Source organism: Bacillus rossius, chromosome 6 (assembly GCF_032445375.1).
Source record: "Bacillus rossius redtenbacheri isolate Brsri chromosome 6, Brsri_v3, whole genome shotgun sequence".
Lineage (NCBI taxonomy): Eukaryota > Metazoa > Arthropoda > Insecta > Phasmatodea > Bacillidae > Bacillus > Bacillus rossius.
Window position 1 is genome coordinate 60684999 of NC_086334.1, and position 7083 is coordinate 60692081.

At 34.2% G+C, this 7083-nt stretch overlaps 1 protein-coding gene across 5 annotated transcripts in view; it reads right to left on the bottom strand.

Moving 5' to 3' along the window:
- Positions 1–7083, bottom strand: part of LOC134533250 (uncharacterized) — a 91126-nt gene that overhangs the window by 58382 nt on the left and 25661 nt on the right. The window lies entirely within an intron of this gene.

The window sequence follows — 7083 nt, forward strand, 5'->3', positions numbered from 1 at the left end:
ATATTTAATGCACTCCCACAGTGCCAACCTAACTATATGTTTTGGAGAACTTAAATTGTACACCAAAATCTAATTTCACTTACATTCCCTCCACAGCTTCAGACAAGTTCAGTATTCTTGGGCATAATTATGTGTTACACTGAGTTGGTTCTCAACCAAAGTTTTTGAAGTTTAACATCCTAAAAATTATTGTTGGTGCACTATACACAAATTTCTGAGAAATATGTTACAGTAATTAAATAACATATTAAAAATAATGTGATAAAAAATAAATTGAAATACATCTTAAATTTATTCACTCGTGTTTATGACAAACACGAGTCAGTCAAATAACACATAATAATGCGTTGACAAAAAGACTGGTTTTGATCGTAACGAAATGGTGTGATACAGCAACTATATTTATTTTTACATCTGGATGCATATCTCTCTGGAATACCACAGGGCGCACCCGGAAATCCTCTAGTACGCACACTTTGAGAACCACTTACTGAGTGTTACTATATTCAGAGTTCTAATTCACGAGTGTGAAGGTGCAGGTCTTGGGCCAGTTGCAGCCAACCACAGCCTGCCAAGGCATTTAGGTCCTTATACACTGTCTCACACACATAGGCCCTCAGCATGCTAAAGTAAATCTAAATTACCTACTTAGTTAATGTGAATGTACCCTTGATAAAATAACATTCTTATTCAAAAAATGAAATCTCAATAGCATGTGAGGAGGTACCAATACATAGTCAGTTTCACCTCACTTCAGTACATTTTGACAGGCATTGCAGCCAATATAGTGTATGTAAACATCTAACTCCTTCTATTTAACAATTATAATTGTTATTATATATAATAATTATTGTTAGATTGGCTGAGAATACTGCAAAATAGTGCCTAAAAAGTAAATTCATAACTTTTTGTTTTCAAAAATTAAGTTATTTATTATAAAATTTATGCTTTAAAATGATTGTAATAATTATTTGGGTAGTTATTTTTGGATTATTTATACCTGAGGGTCTACATGCCCATTTGAGAATTTTCAGCATGTGACTGATACATAACGAATGCACAACTGTAGACTTCACTATGTGCACTGTGCACAACACTTTAAAAAGATTTTGTACTGATCTACATAATACTAAATTATAATAATCCCCAAGTATATTTAGTTTATTTTATAATACTTTCGTGGTCATAATAGTTTTCACTTAGGCATCGCATACTACCTAATCCGCAAAGGTGCTATCTTGTGGTGTGTTAAGAGTTTAACCAGGTATTTACAGTTCGCCAATACCAACGTGCATGCATCAGCAAAAAAAATTTTTGGTTTCATTGACAACAACAACTATGTCGGAAGAATACTGTGTTCGTATTTCCTACTGAATTGTCAAAATTAAGGAAAACAGACTTAACATTTAAAAAATATCAGGGTATTAACCAATACTTTTTACATTATTGAAAGCATTTTTTAAACTTAAATTGAAATAATAATGTTTGATTAAAATTATATTATTCAAACTTTTTTTGGGTACTTTCTGTGAAAAGTCATCACGATAATTCCAGTAATTTAAAAGAAATTTACTGTTTAAACAATTTGACTGGCAAAAAAAAATCAGAATTGGAATTTTAAATTATTAATTTTTACAGGAAAAAAGGTTTCCTTTTAGGTACTACCAGTATGCTAAAAGTAATGTGCCTAACCTAAAAAAAATTAAAAATGGTAAACTACATGAAATATTATAATGCTCTTTCACAGAATAGTTACTGATACGAATACAAAGTAAGTATATACTTTTCAGATTTTTATAACTATTTTTCTTTAACAAAAGCCCATTTATCTGGTATTACCAATACTAGTGTTGTTTAGTTTATAGTATCATTGCAACCTACTATTTCCTTTTACTATCCTTCTAAACTCTGAAACTTCTTTCGCTTGTACCACCTTCCCTCGAGCTCGGTCCACTCCTTCATAGACATCACCAAGAAAGCGTGCCAGTTAATCCTTCTCTTCCTCCTGTTTCTTAGACATCCACCCTCCCTCACGTTTGCACAGCTCCACCAACCTTTATGCCCAACTGTAACCTTGCGGAGAGCCCCTTCAAGACTTCCCTCCCTTACCCTTGCACAGCTCCCCCAGTCTTTATGCTCACCCTCAACCCTGCGGTTTCCTCCCCCACCCATTGCAGCCACACGCTCCGGCGGTTTAACATCGGCCTGAATACGCCTCAATACCACGTACCACCAATGTTTATTATGGGTCAAAAAAATTGGTTGTCTGTAAAGTCGGTTTACGGACGATAGTTTAACGTGACGTCATAACAAACCATTGATGAAATGATTGATCCAGAAGAAAAGGAAATATCATATTCGGCCTGAGACTGAGCAGTAATAGGTTTTTGCAACCAAACCATATAGGCATTAAAAATATTATATTCTTTGAGGAAGAATTTTTTTTTTAAATTTTTCTATCTTTTGTATGATAAAATCTACCTCTGCATACTTTTATGAATAAAATTGAATCATTTTTATTGAATAATCACTATTTTGTATGGATACAAAGGAGTGAAATGAAATGTACAATTTAATTAATAAATTTACTTTTATTTGCATTCATTATTCAAATATATTTATTACTTTTGAAATGTTACGTGCGCCGTATTTATTTTTACAAGTACAAAAAAAAAATTTCGCACCTGCCGGGATTTGAACCAACAACCTTACAATTATAAGATAGCGCCGCTGATCGCTCAGCCACGAGGCCATATTCGATAATTAATAGTTTCAGATGTTATATATACAATTATAAAAATTTTGTTCACGGTAGGGGAATAATATTATTTCGTTTTTATAACTCGATTTTATAACAAATACGCATCCCAAATACACCAAACTTATTTATAATGTGTTACAATATTTTTTAAAACATTGTGCAAAAGATCCCGGTTGTAATTTGAATTATTATGTGTAACTGTAAAACACCATTGTTGGTTCAAAACGTATTTGAATTTTCAACATTACTTTTAAATAACCGTACCGATTGTGCTGAAAATCGGTGGACGATCGTTAAATTACATAATATTAATAATTCAAACAACGAAAATATGATTGAAAAGTCAAATCGATGGTCGTTTCAATCGAGTGGAAGAGAGATGCCACGCATGCTTAGGCCCTACAATGAGCATGAAGAGAGATGCCACGCATGCGTACAATGAGCAAATAGGACACATCCGTAGTGGGACATCCGTAGTGGGACACTTTTTCGTGCGTGCAGCCGGCGTTCATTGATTTATTAGACATTGTCACGTCAAAATAGATAGTAGCTCTTTGAAATCTACCTAAAAGTATGACATCATGGAAGCTGGCAAATATATAGTGAGTGGAAGTAACATAAAGTTTGTTACATTGGTATCAATAAAATTGTGACACTCCAGAGGTCATTTCCTCCTACTCTGAGGCCCCTGTGTCTCTACCTGTTTGGATCTTCGACGTTGGCAGGTGGTAGAAGTTGTCTCCGGCGCTGGCTCTGTGAGGTTGGCAGAGTGGAGGGGGAAGGGCGACAGGGCTACATATTGCTTGTCAGCTCGGCCGGGGGAGATGTAGAGACTTACTACTGATATCTGATAAAAGTATTTGTTTTAATTTGTGTCTGACGTGTTGGAGCCAGCCAGTTTATTCAGATGTAAATGTAATTTCATTGTTTGTAGCAGCTGCGGCTTGGCATGCTGTAAGAATTGCCTGTAACTTTAATTTATAAAGTCTGCTAAAACTACACACACTAATTTTTATAACACGAGTGTGTGGAGTAATATATTTTGTGAGCTATATCTAGATTTTGTCTTTTGCTGCTCTTGGGTTCTTACTGTGACCAGTGGGGTTACAAACCTGCGCAAAACTGTTAGGCATTCCTGTAGATTTGTGAGGCATAAGCATTTGGTATCATGCTGTTGTGTCTGGTGTTAGTGAGGAAACACCTCTATGCTTCCAGTGGGACAGCGAGATGCTTTACTTGTCTTTTGGCGTGTGATTTCTCAGCTTTTTGTGTCATGTTCCATGTGTTCTAATGTCTTTCTTGTTTTGGCAAACAGCATACGGGTGTACGTGGATGTACCATGTTGTTTGTGTGTGTCCTAATTTGACTCATTTATGCAACGGGCTGTAACCACGTGGATTCAGAAGCTGTGAAAGAGGGCGTTGGCAATGTTCTTGACAGAGGCTGGAGGCGAGGTCTAGGATAACGACTCGATGGATGACCAGCGTGAATGGATTCATGCTCAGGTGCGTAAGGGTGACGTCGCAGGTGTTCACAGTGTCAGCTGTCATTAAGAAAATAAAACAGGTGCCCTTAGAGTTGTCATCACAGCTTTTCCTGTGCACAGTAGGTAGTTCCTCTTAATCTGTAGTTCAGCTGTTACGTCAACTTAGATGCCTGCTTAGTCTGGGCATTATCGATCATCAGACTATGTTTTCAATGGCTCTAGTAAAATCACCCGAGGTGTAACAGGAAATTATGTTCACGCTTCAGTTTAAAATTGGGTGTTCGTGACAAACATTGAGGTCAATTGTGCATGACCTCAAAAGGCAGGATGTAGTTGAGCCATCCACAAGTGCGTACTTGAGCCCTGCAATTTTGCTCACCAAAAAAACTCCAGAACAGTACCATCTGTGTGTCAATTATTACGAGCTGAATCATAATATTTATGTAGATAAAAATCCCATTCCAACAAGGGAATCTATTTTTTAGCATTTAGATTAGGCATAGGATGAAAAGCATAGTGAATCTGTCTCAGAAAGAAATGTGGGTCATCTTTGCAGGATATGTTGGTACTAATAAGCTATGTTGATCCTGCAAGTTTTAGATCACTATCTAATTTTGTTTTTGAATAAAAAAAAAAAATAAACAATTTTCTCATAAACGGCTCAACCAATAAGAATGAAATTTGGAAACATTTTTGAGATATATAAAGGCTATAATCAGAAGAAATAACAGCTCATAATTTTCAAATTAACCATTTAAGACAGGCAATTTTTTCTGAAATTATATTTTTTCTTAATGATAACTCTTTGTACCATATCGAAACTAATTTTTTGTCTTTTTTGATGGTATAATAACCTTGAAATCCATACTTTATCGAAAAGGTACGCAATATTGAAAGAAAATAAATAAAAACTAATTTTTTTAAATATATATAAATATCTATTTACACCCACCCCTCAAATAACGCTGTTCAATTAGCATGATTTTGAAGTAACGAGCCAACTTTGGACACATTATACAGGTATAATAAAAACTATACTTGGAACAATAACATCTTCATATTAACCATTTAAAGCAAATTTTTTCAGAGATTATAATATTTTTTTCATGATAACGTTTTTGAACAATTTCGAAACTATTTTTTTTAAATGTCTTTTTCAATGTAGAATAACCTCTCAAATCCATAACTTGATCTAAATAAAAGAAAAAACTTTTTTTAATATAAAAATCTATTTCAATGTTTATACATTTAAAACAACAGAAACGAAGCATACTTGACTAGTTTGTAAGTGCAAATAACATAAAATATTAAAAACAACATGAAAACAATTTTTTTTAAATATTAAAACATTCAAGAATTAAGTATAATCTACACTGAAATGTTTATAATTTTACTTCAGTATATTCTTGCATTTAAAATATCAATATAAATATTATTCATCAATATATTGACTCGGAACCAAATTTTATTTTTTACACAATAAAACTACTTTTATGTTTTCTTGACTATAATCTTCGTCGCAATCTTTGTTAAGAACGGTTGTAATATTGTCTTTATTAAATAAAGTGTTGAGTATTGCATCTGGTCTAGGGCAGGGGTCGGCAACCTTTTGAGTCGGAAGAGCCAAAAATTAAAATTTACAAAATTTCAATGTTTTTAAAGAGCCACAAAATTTTTTCTTGCCAACAATAAATAGTACCTACTTGCATAAATAAAGTTTTTTGATAAAAAAAACTAATATTTATTCATAAGAAAAATTTATTCATATATAAGCCTATCTGTTGGGTGGGCCCGTAAGTACTCGGGCGGATGGATAGCTTTAAATGGATAATTTAACTGCTTGATGACATTTTGTTTAGTAAAATATAACAAGCGTGGAAAAAAACCAGACTTACTACTGGTTTGTAATAAAAAAAGTATTTTCTGTATAAATGACCTGGTGATGCAGTATTTCTGGTACGGAACTAAAGAGCCGCAGTTTCACATCCAAAGAGCCGCATGTGGCTCGCGAGCCGCAGGTTGCCGACCCCTGGTCTAGGGATTTTCGACAAATATCATCAGTGCGCTAAGTAGAAAATTATTGCAGCGACATGTGAACAACAACCGATAATCCTAAGTCCATGTTTACATTCACAGCAATATCTTGATATTCCACTCCTCCCAATTGTATTTAGTTTATATTCAATAAAACATCTGTAAACCTTTCTACCGATATGACGAGATTGTACTTGAGCCTTTAATATATTGGTTTTATCTCTAACAAACTTAATAGTTATAATTTTTTTTTCATTTATCATTTAGAATAAATATGTCGCTTGTTTATATTCATCAGAACCAGTTAATAAAAGTCATCGATGCTTTGCTGGACACAGGGTGGAATGTTACCCCAAAAATGTCTTTTGAGCACAATCGTGTACCAAGATTTTGGGTTTTATTACAGGCCAAGGCATGCTTCGAATCGATTCAGACAAAACTAGGCCGGTCATGAGTTTTTTGACTTATAAAATTCTTAAAGGAGTAAGACTTTTAAAGGGATAACTGACCTTTATGCCAAATTAATTCCTCAAGTGGAAAGATTTAGCTTTTGTCCACTGCTTAAAATAAGATATCTACTTTTTGTGTGTTAAACAGAAGCTTGAGTCATTTCCTGACCTGCGGCTGCCAAATTTTGAATGGCAACTTATTTTGATTGCTGATTCAAGTTTGGTAACCCTGTAGGCGTTCTTATGACAAGAGTATGGCGACACCCTTCTATTTGTTACGTATGCCAGCTGTTTGTTAACAGTAGTGCAAAAAAAATACACATGGGCAGTTCCATGAAAAGGTCAACCATGGT